The sequence below is a fragment of the Lissotriton vulgaris genome, chromosome 9, assembly GCF_964263255.1.
Source record: "Lissotriton vulgaris chromosome 9, aLisVul1.2, whole genome shotgun sequence".
NCBI lineage: Eukaryota > Metazoa > Chordata > Amphibia > Caudata > Salamandridae > Lissotriton > Lissotriton vulgaris.
In genome coordinates this window covers 570,096,167-570,114,879 of record NC_141697.1, presented here as the reverse complement: position 1 = coordinate 570,114,879, position 18,713 = coordinate 570,096,167, and the positions used below count along the sequence as shown (strand labels likewise).

Here is an 18,713-nt window from a genome sequence, read left to right as displayed (position 1 = left end):
TCTACTAGGAAATCCCCTTTCGGCACCTCCTCTTCGAGCTTGACCCTGAACGCTGTTGCAGCGTTATTGATGCATTTATTATAGAGCCCAATGTCGTCCGGTGGCAAGGGCCTTGCTGGATATGTGTCCACTCCCTTTTCTGGACTTTCGGCGTCTCGACCTCCTGTGTATCCGAGTATGTTGATTCTTGGTACCCAGTCTGTTCGTCTTCTCTCTCCTCCTCGTAATAGGCATTATCATCTTCCTGAAATGCCAGATCTTCCAAGGTCTCCGACGCTTGTTCTACTTCGAAATCTTCCTCTTCATCCTCGACCACATGTACTTCTGGTGACTTTGGCCTCGAGGGAATCGTGTAAGATTTCATTTTCTCTTCGAAATCTTTCTTTCGCTGCAGGATGTTCTCCATCTCTGCTTCGAGTCTCCTCTTCTTTTTTTCCATCTCCGCCGCCTGTTCGGCGTCGAGTGGTTGTGCCGGTCTCTTTGGCGCGCTAGCTGGCGCCGAGATGGATTTCGGCGTCGAGGCTGGTCTTGCGTCGACTTCGAAGATGTTTTCGTAGTCGAGCGCTCCTTTTCTTGGAGGCTTTTCGACGAATTTGGTTGGTCACCCTCCGGCGCCAGGGAGTCCTTCTGAGAGGATCCGCTGGGCCTGGATGCGGCTGCGGACGCCGAAGTTCTCGGTGTCGGCGCTTTCGGGGGCTTGGCCTCATTTTTTCGGGAGTCTTGTGTGGACTGTCGAGAGTCTTTCGGGCCCTTTTGGGTCGTCGATTCTCCTACCTTATCAGTAGTCTTCTTATTATCGGTCTCTGCGACCATGTAGCCGATGTCTTCTTCGGCGACGTAATCCTCCTCGTCGGTCGAGAGTCCCAGGTCTCGAAGGGATGGAGGTTGGCTCTTGCCCTGCATGGTGTAGTTTGCGATCCTTTGCCTCTCTCTCACTCGAAGGGTCTTCGGGGTGAATGCGGAGCAGGCGTTGCAATCTCTGCTTTCGTGGTCGACCGGCAGGCAGAGGTTACAGACTGGGTGTTGGTCCTTCTGTGCGTACTTATGATGGCAGTTTCGGCAGAATTTGAATGGTGTGTTGTCCATGTCCTGCGTTCAGGGTGTCCCCTGATTGCGCATTCTCCTCTGGACGTCGAGGAATCTCGAAAATGTTCCCTTTCTTCATCGTCCTTTCGATGGTGTAGTCTTCCTTAGTCTTTTCCAACGTTTTTTCTCTCCAAACTCGAGTCTTGCTTCTTCTTTTCTCCAAATCTCTGAACCCTCTTGGGAACGATCCAGACCCAACGGCGGAAAAAAGAATCTGAAGATGGCGCCCAAGGGTGGGAGCTTCAGCAGGAAGCTTGCAGACGTCACAGGACGGACACCAAAAGGTGGGACGTCGACGCCCACCTGGGCTAGAAAAAGAAAAAAAAAAGAAAAGCGAATATGCTACTTACCAGTATGCATCTGTTCTTGGCATGTAGGGCTGCTGACATTCATATCTGTGCATAGATCGCCGCCCAGTGTTGGGTCCGGATGATTGCACATTGTCCTGGAAGAGTCTTCGAAGTATCACGAGATAGGTGGCTCCTCCCCTGGACTACAGTGCGCATGGGCATCGACTCCATCCCCAGATTGTTTTTAGCCATTGCGGCCAAGATGGAGTGAAACTCAGTGAAAGATGACCATGCTATGAGTATACATGTAAATACTGCAGCTGCTACAGGCGCCGGGGAGGAGGGCGGGCGATATGAATGTCAGCAGCCCTACATGCCAAGAACAGATGCATACTGGTAAGTAGCATATTCGGTTCGAGGCATGTGGGCTGCTGAATTCATATCTGTGCATAGAATATATAGCAGTCCCTCCATTAGCGGCGGCCGCCCGTGCCAGCTGCAGCAGTTTGGAAAAGTGTTTTGAGAACAGCCTGCCCTACAGCTGCCTGCTGTTTGGAGTGCACATCCACACAGTAATGCTTAGTAAATGTGTGTGTGGTAGACCATGTGGCTGCCCTACATATGTCCTCTAAGGGAATGTTGCCAAGGAAAGCCATAGAGGCCCCCAACTTTCTGGTGGAGTGGGCTCTTGGTGGAATGGTAAGGGTGCGTTTTGCTTTAGCATAGCAGATCTGGATACATTTAACGATCCACCTAGCAATACCAGCCTTGGAAATAGGGTTACCTTTGTGGTGTGGCGCAAAGGCGATAAAGAGTTGCTTAGTCTTTCTAAAATCCTTGGTCCTATCAATGTAATACATTAGGGCCCGTTTAACGTCAAGGGTGTGGAGCATCCGCTCCGCCAGTGACTCAAGATTTTGAAAGAAAACAGGTAATTCGATTGTTTGGTTGATGTGGAACTGAGACACAACCTTGGGCAGAAACTTAGGGTTAGTGCGGAGCACCACCCTGTTGGAATGAATTTGGATAAAAGGCTCTTGGATTGTGAGGGCTTGCAATTCACTAACCCTCCATAGCGATGTAATTGCTATGAGGAAAGCCACTTTCCACGTCAAGAACTGAATCTCGCAGGAATGCAGTGGCTCAAAAGGTGGACCCATCAGCCTGGTAAGGACCACATTGAGGTTCCATTCAGGAGCTGGTGGAGTCCGTGGCGGAATGACTCGTTTGAGCCCTTCCAGAAAAGCCTTAATGGCAGGCACCCTGAAGAGGGAGAGGTGCTGCCTATTCTGGAGATAAGCGGCCATTGCAGACAGATGAATGCGAATGGAAGCATAGGCCAGATTACACTTGAACAGAAGGAAAAGGTAACAGATGATGTTCTGAATAGATGCACCCAGCGGGTTAATGTTGTGGTCCGCACAATAAATGACAAACCGCTTCCATTTAGCCGCATAGCAGGCTCTAGTAGCGGGCTTCCTTGCCTCCCGAATGATGTCCATACAGTCGGGGGGTAGGTGCAGGTAGCCAAACTCTAGGACTTCAGGAGCCAGATCGCCAGGTTGAGCTGTTGCGGATCTGGGTGCTGAATGTCGCCATGGCTCTGCGTCAGAAGGCTGGGTGTGAGATGTAGCCTCTGATGCGGTACCACGGACAGTTCTAGAAACGTGGTGTACCATGGTTGGCGAGCCCACGTTGGAGCAACCAGGATGAGAGTCATCGAGTGCTGCTGGAGCTTGCGTGCTACCAGCGGTATCAGAGGTGCTGGGGGAAAAGCGTACGCAAATTTGCCTGACCAGTTCATCCATATCGCATTGCCCTGCGACTGTGGGTGTGGGAACCTGGCGGCGAAGCTTTGGCATTTTGCGTTCTCCTCCGTGGCGAACAGGTCTATCTCTGGATGACCCCACCTTTGGAAGTACGGCTGGAGTACTGATGGATGTATCTCCCACTCGTGCATCTGGTGGCTGTGCCTGCTGAGCAGGTCCGCCATCTGATTGTCCTTGCCCGGGAGATGTTATGCCATGAGGAAGATGTTCCTCTGAATGGCCCACTTCCACATGCTCTGAGCCAGATGAGACAGCTGCGGAGAGTGTGTTCCTCCCTGCTTTTGAATGTAGTACATTGCCGTCATGTTGTCCGTCTGGATCAACACGACCTTGTTGCACAGATGTACTTTGAATGCCTTTAAGGCCATGAAGATTGCCATCAGTTCCAGAACATTGATGTGCATCTTCCCTTGCTGTTGCGTCCATAGTCCCTGCACCGTGTATTGGAGTACATGCGCTCCCCATCCCTGGAGAGAAGCGTCCGTTGTCAGGATAATCTGTGGCACAGGCTCCTGGAACGGTCGGCCCTTGCAAAGGTTTCGTGGATTCCACCAATGCAGAGAGTTGTATGCCCGACCGCTCACCAACACTAGGTCTTTCAACTGGTTGTGAGTCTGAGTCCACCGACGAGCCAAGCACTCCTGAAGCGGACGCATATGTAGTCTCGCGTGCGGGACTATGGAGATGCAGGAGGCCATCATGCCTATCAACTGCATGAACACTCTTGCTGGAAGCGAGTGTTGAGGTCTGAATTTTTGTACCAGCGATTGAATGCTGCTGACTCTCACTGAATTCGGCTGTGCTGTGGCCGCCATAGTGTCTATGGTCTCATCCAGATACTGCCGTATGTGGGCGGGCTGGAGATGGGATTTTGGGTAATTCAGTGAGAATCCCAGATCGTACAGGAGGTGAATGGTGTGGGACACGTGGTTGGCGCACTGCTGGGCCGACTTCGCCTGAATGAGGCAGTCGTCCAGATAGGGGTAGACGTGGATGTTTTGACGTCTGAGATGCGCCGCCACCGTCGCCAGGCACTTCGTGAACACCCGTGGTGCTGTGGTGACCCCAAAAGGCAAAACCCTGAATTGGTAGTGCTGGTTTTGGATGGTGAACCTGAGGTATTTTCTGTGTGAAGGATTTAGTGGAATGTGAAAGTACACATCCTTTAGGTCCAAAGTTGCGAGAAAGTCCCCCTGTTGGAGCAGCGGGAGCACTTGCTGCAGTGTTAGCATGTGGAAGTGCTCTGAAAGGATGTAGAAGTTGAGGGGCCTGAGATCCAGGATGGGCCTGAGGGACCCGTCCTTCTTTGGAATCAGGAAGTACAGGGAGTAAACTCCTGTGCCTCTTTCCTGTATGGGCACGAGCTCTATTGCCCCTTTTTGCAGCATGACGTTGACCTCCTGCTGCAATAAGTGCAAGTGCTCGTCCGACATAGGACGATGCCTTGGGGGTATGTTGGGGGGAGTGGATGTCAACTCCAGACAATAACCAAACTGGATAAGCTTTCTGACCCACCTGTCCGTGGTGATGGACTTCCACACGGGCAGGAACTGCTGGAGTCTCCCCCCGACCGGTGTTGTGTGGTCGGGGGCAGTGACAATGCGTCACTGTTTGTTGGCGGTAGAGGACCTGGAGCTGTTGCCACGTCCTCTGCCTTTGGCGCTGTTGCCGCGGTATCCACCTCGACTCTTGTTGGTATAAGTAGTCTGGGTGTTGCCTTTGTAGAACTGCGCGGACTGCGAAAGTTGACCCCTTGAGGTGCCCCTGGTATTGGAGCGACGAAAGGACCCACTCCGAAACTGCTGGGACTGCAAGGCACCCATGGATTTTGCAGTGTCGGTGTCCTTCTTTATTTTCTCAAGGGTGGTATCAACCTCAGGGCCAAGTAGGTGATCTGGGTTGACCGTTTGGTTCAAGATGGTGGTTTGAATGTCCGCCTTGAACCCAGATATTCTTAGCCAGGCATGTCTACGAAGCATGACGCTAGTGTTAATGGCGCATGTGGCGGGGTCAGCCGCGTCCAGAGCGCACTTTATGGAAGCGTTGGAGATCAGCTTACCCTCCTGTATTAGCATCTCAGCCCCTTCCTTATATTGATCGGGCAGGTGTTGCAAAAGGGTCTCTAGGGTATCGTAGTGTGCCCTGTCATAACGCGCCAGGAGCGCCTGCGTGTTGGAGATGCGCCATATGTTGGCTGCCTGCGCTGCCACCCTCTTCCCTGAAGCTTCAAAGACCTTCGATTCTTTGTCTCGGGGAGGAGCATCACCCGTAGTCTGCGAGTTGGCCCTCTTCCGGGCATTGGAGACAACCAGGGAGTCCAGAGGCAACTGTCCCCTAATATAAGTTGGATCTGTGGGCGCTGCCTTATATTTTTTGTCAATCCTCGGGTTGATGACTCTCGCCCTGGTGGGCTCTTTGAAGACCTCAGCAGCGTGCTTTAGAACACCCTTCAGCATTGGCAGAGTTTTCACAGTCTTTTCAGAGACAGAAAAGGTGTCAAAGAGGAAGTCCACGTCCACAGGGTCAGCATGCAGCTGGACGCTGTGATTGGCTGCCGCCCGCTCGATGAGGGCATTGAAAGCTGCAGAGTCTTCAGTGGGGGAAGTTTTAGCGGAGAAGAGCTGAGGGTCTTGTCCAGAATGTGGGTCCCCAGGCTCACCACCAGTAGACCAGGGCTCTGTCACCTCCTCTGGATCTGTGTAGACTGGATAGCTATATACATCGTCGTCATCGCCCTCACCAGCGTCTACATCGGAGTGAGTGGGCGAGACCTCGTGAGCCAGAGGTGAAATGGGCTCCACCAAGGCTGGAGTACCAGCAGAGTTCATCTTCCGCTTTAGTGGGATCTTGTACGACTCCAATTGGGGCTCCGGGGTGATTTTCCTCTTCAGGAGGGAAAGCCTACCCGTTTCGGCGTCGATGAAATGTTCTTGACGCTCCTCTTCTGAAAGTTGCCGGCCCCCGGTTTAGCAGCGAAAGCCTTCGGCGCCGTCTTAGGCGGCAAGGTAAAAAGGATCGGCGTGGGCGCCTTCACCGGTTTCTCCAGAGGCTTGGGCGTCGGAGGGTCCTTCGGCTCGACTGCTGCGGCACCGCCCCTTATGCGCTGCAGGGACTCCGTGACCTTCTTCGTGAACGCGGCAGACGGATGTGCCGGTTCGACGGAGTTTTTAGAGGTCGGCTTCGGACTGGAGTCCTTCGAGGTCCCCTTCGGAGTCGACACACTTGGCACGGCCCCTTTGGCCTTTTCGTGTGGAAGCGGGGCAGAGAGGGCCTTCGGGTCGTCGGTCCGCTTCTTTGGGTCGGTAGAAGACCTCTTGGGGTCGTCGACCGTCTTCTTGCGATCGAGTCGACCCTTGCTGGCGTCGACCGTCTTCGGCGCCGATGCAGCTGTGTCCGACCCTTTTACCTTCGGCTTAGACGGAGTAGCCTTCGGGTCGGCCATTTTGACGTCTCCCTTCGGCTTGACGGCCATCTTAGTCGTCTTCGGCGCCGAGGCCTCCGAAGCCTTCGATCCGACCAATGCGATGCGCACTTTCAGTTTCGATATCTGTGGCGTCGAGACCGTAGATTTCACTTTCGGTTTTTGTGTCACCGGGAGTGAATCCGTACCAATGTCCGTGGCCGGGCCATGAGGCGGGGCCGAGGAACTCACATCAAGGTCTTGGGTAAGGCCCGAAGGCGATCCCATCGACCTGGGCCTTATTGATTGGAACGGCCCCAGAGTCAGATTGAGGAAGCTCCTCGTCCGAGCTATCCTCCATGGCCCCAAGGGCCCCGCCGTCGTCTCCTACCTCCTCGACTTCACCGAAATCTTCGGCTTCTGCGTCGTAGTCGTCCTCGACCTCCGAAGCGGGGTTAGATTCTGAGACGTCCTGGAGATCTTCATCTTCGACCTCCTCAGCATCGAAAATGTCCGTAGGCGCCGGAGCAGACCTCTGCAGGCCCGCAGCTCGACGTCTTCTTGGACCGGAACTTTGAACAGGCCATACACTTGGCCTCGTCGTGGTCCGGCGACAGGCACTTGTTGCACACCGGATGGACGTCGATGTGTGGGCACTTTGAGTAACACACCGGACATCTCTTGAATGGACTTCGGTCCATGATGGTCGATGAGTCTGGAGCGTCGACTAGGCCCTCCGCGCCGAAAGCACGCGGAAGTACAGAGCTCGGCTCGGAGCCGAGTAAAGTTACGAAGCCGAACGCAAGACAATACCGACGCAAGTCCTAAAGACCTTTTGGTCTCAAAGTCAAGTTAAGCTAATACTGATTGATTCCGACAAGAGGGAACCAAAGACATCCGAACCCAATGGCGGAAAAAAACAATCTGGGGATGGAGTCGATGCCCATGCGCACTGTAGTCCAGGGGAGGAGCCACCTATCTCGTGATACTTCGAAGACTCTTCCAGGACAACAATGTGCAATCATCCGGACCCAACACTAGGCGGCGATCTATGCACAGATATGAATTCAGCAGCCCACATGCCTCGAACACTACGATTCCGGACCCAACCACTAGACCGCGGAATAATGCACAGCATAGTGAATCCAGAAAGATTCACGCTGCAAAACTGAAAGCTCCTGCTGGGCCGCTGTGCTCCAGCTGCCCTGACCACTGCTGTGAGGACACCAGAACTGCTCAACACTTCCCATCCGGCGATATTGACTCAAGTACCGAACAACTGTGAACAGCTAAGTGCCCTCATGAGCAATATGGGTTATTATTCTAATGGGATTATGAACAGGGTGATTCCAAATTGCAGATCCCTTATGCTATCCTAGACCTAGGTAGTGGACATACTGGAATACTTGTCGACAGCCCCCCCTTCCCTTACCGCTCCTCCCACATCCCTACACTGGGAAAGATGGGACAAGCGTGGCAGCGGAGCAGGACCATGGGAAGGGTTGTTGTAGCCCCCCTCCCCCTGTATGGGAGATCCCCTTTTCTGTTTTATCTCCACCTTACTCTCTTTTAGAGAGTCTTTTACTATCACAGTGTCAACGGTTGGCCCTACATAGTATGGTTTCCTTGTTTGGGAGGATGGGTGGGCATTTTTGTACCGGCACGACTGGGGTGCTGTTGTGGGAGGGGGTGGGTTGGGATGTAGTCAATCGCCCTAATGGCGAATTATTGGGGAAATGTTGGTGGGGGGAAGGGACAGGGATGGTAAGATTTGCAAACTCTTACCAAGAGAGACAGTCTGTTCGTCATGCCCGATTTTTTCAGACCAGTCGTACTGAGAATACCCACGGTCACGTGCGATACCATAATTCACTACCCATTGTTTTAAAACACACCGTTAGTACTGTCGACACATACTGAACCTGCACGAATCAAGCTCCACACGTGGAATGTGAGGGTTGGGAGACCCCCGCAAACGGCGCCATATACTGGCGTATCTAGACAGGCATAATAAACAGATAGCAATGTTACAAGACAGACATTGACCCCCGCCGCGAACCGTGTTTTGGCAGCAGGTGGGCCTCCGTGAGGGCGTTCTCCTCATACTCTACGTATTCACGGGGTACACTTATACTTATTAAAAAGGGCACACCCTTCATACTTGGCGGCACCTACAGTGATTCCTCAGGACGCAACTGCCTGCTCTGGGGCACACTAGGCACCCAGTCGGTTACCTCCGCCTCGTACTATGGGCCAAACACAGATACCCCAGACTTCTTCACCACTTTATGGGGAAAGATAATCAAGGTGGGGTCCACTCACATAACATGGGGAGGGGATTTCAATGTTGCTCTGCGTCCTGCACTAGATAGATCCAACCCCCTCCAGCAGCACTATAATAACACACAAGATACCCCCCTCTCAACTTTTTTGGATCAAGGACTTATACACGCTTGGAGAAATGTCCACCCATCCGACAGAGGGCACTTATTACACGGCTGGCCACCACACCTGGTCACAACTGAATTATTGGGTCGCTCTAGAGGGGTCGGCAGATGGATAAAATCTGTCGAGCACCTGGCACGCATGCACTCTGATAATGCGCCTGTATGACTGACAATAGTGCCCCCCAGCTTAATTAAAACTCCACGTAGTTGGACACTAGTGTTGGAGGCGTTGCTGGACGCAGTGTTCCGGGCGGAGGTAGGCGAAGAGATAAACTATTTCTTTACCAGAAACAAGGGCTCAGTTGCATATGTCAATACAGTATGGGAAGCTTTTAAAGTAACTATACGGGGCATATGCATGTCAAAGTTTCGGGGTGCTCCGTGATCTACGACGCACACTACACATCTTAGAAACAGACATTAAGGCATTGGAACATAACATGTGGACTGAGACATCTGGCGCCCAGAAGGGCTCTCCTGAGAGAGGAAATGTCTGAATATGAAGAAATAGCAAAACGGGAGGCCAGGTTTAAGGGCAAATATTTCACGGCTCGGTGATATGGCAAGGGGGAGAGACCGGGTAAAGCACTGTTGTCAGGAATATGACCAACCTGTTTCTCCAATTATGTGTTGGAAGTGGTGGGGGGAGATGGGGCGAGACTTAGGGATAGCCGGGACATTCTGCACGCCTTCACCGAGTTCTATACAGAATTATATACCTCGCGCCAGAGTTCACCTCCGGATCTGTCGGAGTATCTTGCAGATATAGCGCTGGGATGGTTGGGGGAAGGTCAGAGAGAATTTTTAGAGGAGTCATTCGAGGATGATGAGCTTCGCGAAGCCATCATGCATATGGCGTTGGGGAAGGCCCCCGGGTCAAACGGCATCCCAATAGAGTTTTATAAAACCTACATGGACCAGCTCCTTCCAGTCTTAAAAGAACTATTCTCGGAGGCACAAGAACTGCAGCTACTACCCGAGTCGATGAGAGAGGCGCTAATAATCTCACCATTAAAACCAGTTAAAGCAGCAGATCGATGCGAGTCATATCGTCCCCTCTCGCTTATAAACACTGATGCCAAGATACTTGCTAAGTAAATTGCCAACCAGCTTAAGCTCCTTATGGAGAAGCTCGTCCTGCCGGACTAGGCCGGCTTCATCCCCGGTAGGGCCACCGCCCACAACTTGCGGACATTGTTTTCCTTACTCCAAAATATAGACCCCAACCTGGCACTAGTGGCGGTCTTTCTGGACGCCATGAAGGCCTTTGACTCGGTGGAATGGGGATATCTTTTCACTATACTCCAAAACATGGGGCTCCCCCATGGTTTCATGACATATCAGACTCTTATACACTGTTCCAACAGCCAAGGTCCAAATAAACAGATTGCACTTGCCTCCGATCACACTTTCGAGGGGCACTCGCCAGGGATGACAACTATCCCCTTTACTGTTTGCTCTCGCAATGGAGCCACCAGCTGCTAAAATCAGACACCATGCTGACAAAGGGCTACGGTGCTACTTACGCCCCGTTCTTATATCATTAAACGCGGACGACGTCACGCTCTATGTGAAGGACCCACGACAAAACCTGAACCCACTACTTCGGGAGTTGTTCAGTTTGGTGGCATATCAGGGATACATATAAATTGGGCTAAATCCCAGGTTTTACCACTGACTGCAGCCGCTACACCCTTTGACATAGATTATCCCATAGTATGGTGCGCTGACTAGGTGCGATACTTGGGGATCATGGTCACGGCAGAGCGGGAGGAGCTGATGCAACTGAATTACGGGCGCACAATGGACCACCTTACCGGGTGTGTGACCCCGCTGGAATGCACTCCCGTTGACCATGGCGGGCCGCATCTCCCTAATAAAAATGGTAATCCTACCTACATTTTTATATTTATTCCTAAATATCTCATATGACCCGGGGAGAAATTTTTTCGCTAGCCTCCGTGCCGAGCTGACCAGGCTGGTATGTGGTGGCAAACAACCCCGAATGTACGAGTTACTTACCTTCGAGAACAATGTATCTAGGAGAGACGATTCTAGCCGCAGGTCCCTTCACGTGGAATTATCCTCAGGCGTGAGCCTGGATCCGGAAACTTTTTGCCACAGCATCCATGCGTGCCAGGTGCGGGGCGACCTCACGCGACTCTGCCCAGGCGTCGCCCACGTATGTGACGTTATCGAGGTCACAAGTCCCACCCCAGCACGCCTACGTCAGTTTTCGTCAGAGAACTTTTCCGCAACGCGGAGTCACCAGACAAAACTGTTGGAGTATGGGAACAATGTGCGAAAGAGTAGAAAAAAGGAATGGAGACAAGCGACACCATAAAGAGCAGTGAAACACTGCAGTAGCCAGAGGCAGGGGCAGAAGAAAGAAGAGAGCAGAGCCCTGAGCAGCCACCCTGCCAATATGTTCCCCGGGGACAAGGAACATAGGTAAAAACAAGCATTTGCAATGCAATAGGTCTCGTATTAGGAAAGTTTGAGCTATTGGTGTTGTAAATGACAATTTTTTTTATTTAGGTTTTGTTTTTGAAAATAGCGAAATTAATAGCTTTGTCATTTACCATGCCAATAGTTATAACTTTCGCAAATGTGACACCTATAGCATTTGTAATGCAATATGTGTTGTATTTACGTGACTTACATGTATTGATATTACAAATAACAATTTTTTTTGTTTTTTTTAATAATTAATACTTAAATAAAAGTTATTGTAATTTATAATGGCAATAGCTTAAACTTTTGTAAATAACATTTGTGAAGATTATGTTCAGTGCATTTTATTGTGACGAAAATCCAAGAACATATGTCAAATATTAACATCTTTTTGTTACATTTGTAATAAAGCTTGAAACATTGAGATAACATATTTGAACCAGTTGTTGTTGAATGGTTGCACAGATTGATGCTGTGGTGGAGCTCAGTGATGTTGTGGTGCCACTGAGTGATGTTGTGGTGGTGCTGAGTGATGCTGTATGCTATGCTATGTTTTGATATCCTATGTTTTGTTTTGTTATGCTATGCTGTTTTGTTATGCTATGCTATGTTTGTTATGCTATGCTATGTTTTGCTATGCTGTGTTATGCTATGCTGTTTTGTTATGCTTTGTTATGCTATGTTTTGCTCTGCTATGCTATGTTATGCTATGCTATGTTGTGTTTTATTATGCTATGCTTTGTTTTGCTATGCTATGCTTTGTTATGCTATGCTATGTTTTGTTGTGTTGGTATGCTATGCTGTGTTTTACTATGCTATTATGTTTTGTTATGTTTTGTTCAGCCATGGTATGTTTTGTTTTGTTAAGTTATGCTGTTTTGCTATCCTATGTTTTGTTATGCTATGCTATGTTTTGTTATGCTATGCTATGTTTTGCTCTGCTATGCTTTGTTATGCTATGTTTTGTTATGCTATGCTATGTTTTGTTGTGTCTTGTTTCGCTAGGCTATGCTTTGTTATGCTATGCTATGTTTTGTTATGCTATGCTATGCTATGTTTTGCTCTGCTATGCTTTGTTATGCTATGTTTTGTTATGCTATGCCATGCTTTGTTTTATTATGCTATGCTTTGTTTTGTTATGCTATGTTTTGTTATGATATGTTTTGTTATGCTATGCTAAGCTTTGTTTTGCTATGCTATGTTGTGTTGTGTTTTGCTATGCTATGCTTTGTTATATATGCTATGGTTTGTTGTGTTTTGCTATGTTTTGTTATGCTATGTTTTGTTATGCTATGTTTTGTTATGCTATGTTTTGTTATCATATGTTTTGTTATATGTTGTGTTATGCTATGCTAAGCTTTGTTTTGCTATGCTATGCTATGTTGTGTTTTGTTATGCTATGCTTTGTTATATATGCTATGGTTTGTTGTGTTTTGCTATGTTTTGTTATGCTATGTTTTGTTATGCTATGCTTTGTTATGCTATGCTTTGTTATGCTATGCTATGTTTTGTTGTGCTATGTTATGCTTTGTTATACTATTCTATGTTTTGTTTTGCTATGCTTTGTTTTGTTATGCTATGTTTTGTTATGCTAGGTTTTGTTATGCTATGTTTTGTTATGCTATGTTTTGTTATGCTTTGCTATGTTTTGTTATGATATGTTTTGTTATGATGTTTTGTTATGCTATGCTAAGCTTTGTTTTGCTATGCTATGTTGTGTTTTGTTATGCTATGCTTTGTTGTGTTTTGTTATGCTATGCTATGCTTTGTTATATATGCTATGGTTTGTTGTGTTTTGCTATGTTTTGTTATGCTATGTTTTGTTATGCTATGCTTTGTTGTGTTTTGCTATGTTTTGTTGTGCTATGGTATGCTTTGTTATACTATTCTATGTTTTGTTTTGCTATGCTTTGTTTTGTTATGCTTTGTTTTGTTATGCTATGTTTTGTTATGCTATGTTTTGTTATGCTATGTTTTGTTATGCTATGTTTTGTTATGCTATGTTTTGTTATGCTATGGTATGTTTTGTTGTGTTTTGTTATGCTATGCTTTTTTATGCTATGCTATGTTTTCCTATCCTATGCTTTGTTTTGTTATGCTATGGTATGTTTTGTTATGCTATGCTGGTGAGGGTGAGTGAGTGAGGGTGAGTGAGGGTGAGTGAGGGTGAGTGAGGGTGAGTGAGTGAGGGTGGGTGAGTGAGGGAGGGTGGGTGGGTGGGTGAGGGAGGGTGGGTGAGGGTGGGTGAGTGAGTGAGGGTGGGTGGGTGAGGGTGGGTGGGTGAGGGTGGGTGGGTGAGTGTGTTAGAGCGAGGGTGAGGGTGAGAGGTTGTGTATCCTATGCTTTTTTGTTATGCCATGCTATGTTTTGTTATGCTATGCTGATGAGGGTGAGTGAGTGAGTGAGTGAGTGAGTGAGTGAGGGTGAGTGAGGGTGAGTGAGGGTGAGTGAGGGTGAGTGAGGGTGAGTGAGGGTGAGTGAGGGTGAGTGAGGGTGAGGGTGTGATGGTGTGTGAGGGTTGGGAGGGTGAGAGGGTGTGAGGGTGAGGGTGTGAGGGTGAGTGAGGGGGTGTGAGGGTGAGGGTGAATGAGGGTGTGTGCGGGTGAGGGTGTGTGCGGGTGAGGGTGTGTAAGGGTGAGGGGGTGTAAGGGTGAGGGGGTGTAAGGGTGAGGGGGTGTAAGGGTGAGGGGGTGTAAGGGTGAGGGGGTGTAAGGGTGAGGGGGTGTAAGGGTGAGGGGGTGTAAGGGTGAGGGGGTGAGGGGGGTAAGGGTGAGGGGGGTAAGGGTAAGGGGGTGTGAGGGTGAGAGGGGTGAGAGGGGGCATACATTATACAAAAAAGGAAGCAGAGAACCCGGGATATTTTGCCAGATTTTAGATGGAGGGCAGCTCTTTTATATGAAACAGTCTACGACAATTTAAAACTGCTCACCTCAAATGTCAGTATTTCTAGAAAAGTTTCTAAACAAAGGATTAGCATTGTGCCATCCACGCCGAGCTATATGTGACAGAGGGATGTGTGTGTTTTTAAAAGAATGTGGTTACTGCTAACTTTTATTGGAGTGTCGTCGGAAATCTGTTTTGTTGCAGATTTAGTGACCCGCACAAATCTGTCATCTTTGGTAACGACGATGCTGCCTCCTCATAATGCTCTTTGGCATCTATGAATATTCTTTCTCTTTTAGGCATATGCTTCTGAATACATTTGTCATCCCCAGAATTGTGATTTTTGTGTCCCTGCTTCTGGGGATATTCTGTCTCCACAAAGGACAGTGCAGAATTCAGTAGGTATATGAACTTTCCTATAACAGAGCCTTATTTCTTCGTAACACCAGCAGTCATTTGACTTTCAGGGGCTTGTCGGAAATGAACTTGAATGTACATCCTGTAATGGGGTAGCATCGACTGCCCATTCCATTGAACATTTGATATTTTTTCATGCTTTCCTTTTCTCCTTTATGCTCTCGGCTTGAATGTAAACTACATATAAGATGGGAGACACTGTCTTTTCTGCATCCGTTTCACTTGGATAGAAACGTACGGAGTATGACGGCTCTCTCGGTACGTCAGGGATCCTTGGAGTGAGGTGGCCGGCCAATGCTTGCAAAATGTTTATTTTCCCCGTTGGTATTCAAACGTATTGTTGCTTTAATTTTTTTCAATGTAAATTGCGTTCTATTCATTGATAATTTAATTAGCGTAATCTGTTAGTGTGTAGATAATTAAGTTGTGTGTGTTCGGGGTGGGGGGAGGGAGAGCGACGGGTGGATGGGTGTCTGTCCAGCAGGGTGTCACTTAAGAGTATTGTTTTCACTCGTGACTCGTGTCACTGCAACGTGTCGGTTTACTTTAGAGTCTTAGACCTATCTGCTCAGAGACCACCCCTCCCCCCATCAGTTTTGGATTGTCGCTTTTATATAGCGCTTCCTAACAGAGAAGTATTCATTTCGGAGTTTGATAACAGCTCCTCTCCCCTAAGCGCTTTGATGAGGTTTGCAGATTTTTTTTATGATCTAGCCGGTTACATTTATTTTCTTTCCGTCATACAAGCGCCTCATTTCAGACGTTGTAGCCTACTGTCATATATGGCATTCTTGAATATGTGCTGTGCTTAACGAGCCGATCGGGCGCGCTCAGCTCGTGCATCTAATAACATTACACTCCTGTTAATTAACCGGTATCTTGGTGTTCGTGTATCGTTCATGTGTGGGGCTTGCATATTCCGTCACTGTGTTTTTAGCTACGTGCCCGAGGCGCAACATGGTAGTAATATTTATGCTTCTCTTGCCGCTTACGCCCCTCACCCCCGCCGCCTCGTGCGCTGCTTTCCTCCTGTGCCTTCCATTCTTCCCACCTCCCATCTCTCCACCCTTGGGCAATGCTGCAAACGGAAATGGAAAGAGGAACTTGGCATTGTTTGCAACGCTGTCGGCTGGGAGGAGCAGGAAACGCGGGTTGCTCTTAAACTGAACGATTGTGTGATTAGCCACTGAATTGCCAGAAGGCTGGGGGTGACGATTAAGGCGAGGAACCCAAGTCACATACTAATCCTGCCGCCATCGTCGACAACTCATTGCCCGCTAGCTTTTGTTATGTGCTTTAGCACAGCACGAGAGACGTTTGACAGAATTGCTACACATAGTATGTCTAGCAGTGCCGAATGGCTACAAGAAACCTGTTATCGCCTATTGTCCATTTGGCAACGTTCTGCATAATTACAGCAGCTTGCGGAAATCGAGGTTGGAGTCGACAAGACACGTAGAATCAAACCCATTTTTGTTAAGAAATACAGGTATTTGCAATACCGTTTACATGTAACAAACCTAGCACAATGATATAATGCTGATTTCAATCTGTGGAGCAAAGGCAGATCTCTGCGGCAGGCACGTTACCCTACGAGCTGCCTGGTCAGCTACAGACTGTAGAGAAGGTGGGAAGTAAACGAGAGAGAGAAGGAAAGTGAACAAGCTCTCGGCATTGCAGGGGGCGGGGCAGCCGAACCCGAACCCTTTGAAGTAGCCAGGCTGGAAAAAAAACAAGGCAGCGCTGGGAGGGGGGCTGGGCACGAAGGAAGGAGAAATGTGAGTCCCGGCGGCCATGAAGTGTGAAGCAGATCCCTTTGAAGCTCTCGGAGGCAGGAGCAAATGGTGAGGGGAGGAGAAATGCTGCTGGGGTGAATGCCTGAGGCCAAATCCGGATCGTAAAAAGTCAGCTTTTGGATGGACAGCAATAGGTTCGAGTAAACTCGACCTAAAAAGTCATGACACATGTAGCAGGCCTACAACCCCCATCCAGATCAGGGGAGGGGAGCCAGTCCCAAGACAGACAGGAACAACAAACCACCTAGCCACTCCAGCACAGAGGGCAACCACTCCCCAAAGGACAAGGGCAAGGCATGGCCAGATTACCCGAACTCAGATGTTAGCAGAGTGGCTAGGACCCCTAGCAGCAAGAGGAGGGGAGGGCAGATATTGCCAACCTGGAGCAGCCATAGCATCGGGGCATAGGAGCAATGTAAACCCATCCTCCAATGAACCAAAAAGGAGGAAGGAACAGCAACAAGATGGAGCAACCCGTCAAGAGCGAAAGAATGCCATCACAGGAGACACAGCCCCCCACGGGAGGCGAGTACCAAAGACCAACCCAAGGGTCCTTGCAGAACAGGGAGGAAGGGTGAGCCATGAAGGAATCTGCGGCTAGAATTGTCTCTACCAGATACTTCATTACCGAAGGTAAGTAACTTGTACATCTGATAGAGACTACTAGCCGCAGATTCCTACACGTAGAATAGATACCTAGCAATACCCACGGGAAAGGTGGGTCTGCCAAAGGACCCCACCAGCCTGGACAGGACAGAGGGTCCCACAGGGGACCAGACCTGCAGACCAGGTAAGTAACCTTGCCCCTTCCAGGCAAGCAAACCCCCAGTAGCAGAACACCACGACCCCAAGAGGGATGGAGGAAGAAGACGAAAGAAGACTGAATAGGCCAGTACACTCACAACAGAGGAACCAACGGCAAGGCCAGAGAGGCTGAAGCACCCCACTACCTTACAAGGCAACAGAGCTTCCATCCAATGCTAAGACAGGAAGAAGAAGAAGCCTAGAGGGCCTCAGAAAGAGAGGGAAAAGAAGGCAAGCCCACACCAGATGGAAGGCAACAGGCCAGCCAGAGCGGCGCCCTCAGTCATAAGCTGCCAGAAGCAAGAAGAACAGCCTGGGGACCCAGGAAGACCGGGCAGGCGACGCCCGACAAGGGAGAGACAGAATCATCCCAGCACTCCCCCCCCCCCAGGATGGCGGAGTCCACCAGGGGAATGGAATAACAAGGTGCCATCGAACACGCCATCCCGAAGCCAAGCATGGCGACAGAAGGCGACTGAGGAAGCCATGGCCCCGGCCCAGCACCTCCGAGATGTCCAGAGCGGAGCGGAGAATAAACGCTGCTAGCTCCCGGCCATCCAACACATGAGGCCGTAAGTCCACCCGAACAGTCTCTTGGGAAGCTGCAGATCCCAATGACTCAGCCAAAAGGAGGCCCTAGCCAACACACAAGGTGTTAAGGGCCCTGTAGGAAGGTACCTCCTGACTATTGTTGCCCCCAACTTTTTGCCCTGTGTTTTAGCTGGTTTTTGACATAGTCGACCTGGGGCCCTGCCAATCAGGACCCCAGGCCTACTGCTCTCTCTGTAAAATGGATTCCATGTACCCTAGGTGCATTTACCAATTGGTACTGGGCCACCTTATCAGACCCTGTAACTCAGGGCATAGGTGTACCCAGGGCTGCCAGGGGCTGCAGCATGTATTATGCCACCCCTGGCTGGCCTCCTAAATTTGACACAACTGGCTGCATGACAGCTGGGGCAAAGTCGTGTAATCACCCTTTGCTGTAGGTGTAGTATACCTATACCTAACCCTAAAATGGACACACAGATTCCTATCAGTCACTCCTATGGCAGGCCTTGACAATCCTGAAGGCAGAGTGCTTGGAATCGTGTGAGATGGTGCTCTGGCATGAGCTGAGCCTGTCTGCAGCTTGCGGAACCAAGTCCTAATAGCTGTTCCATGATATCGCATACCATATACTCTTAAGTGCATTATAATCCTCGCGGTTAAATGCTATCTTTGGTATTGCTTTATCAAAACATGTCAAGTAAGGGGTCATACGAATTGGAATACTAAACCCTCGCCAATTCTGGCGACGGGGTTAG

General features: G+C 49.5%; 1 protein-coding gene across 1 annotated transcript in view; it reads right to left on the bottom strand.

Annotated features, from left to right (window-relative positions):
• Positions 1-18,713, bottom strand: part of NXF1 (nuclear RNA export factor 1) — a 466,191-nt gene that overhangs the window by 43,635 nt on the left and 403,843 nt on the right. The gene's annotated exons all lie outside the window — the stretch shown is intronic.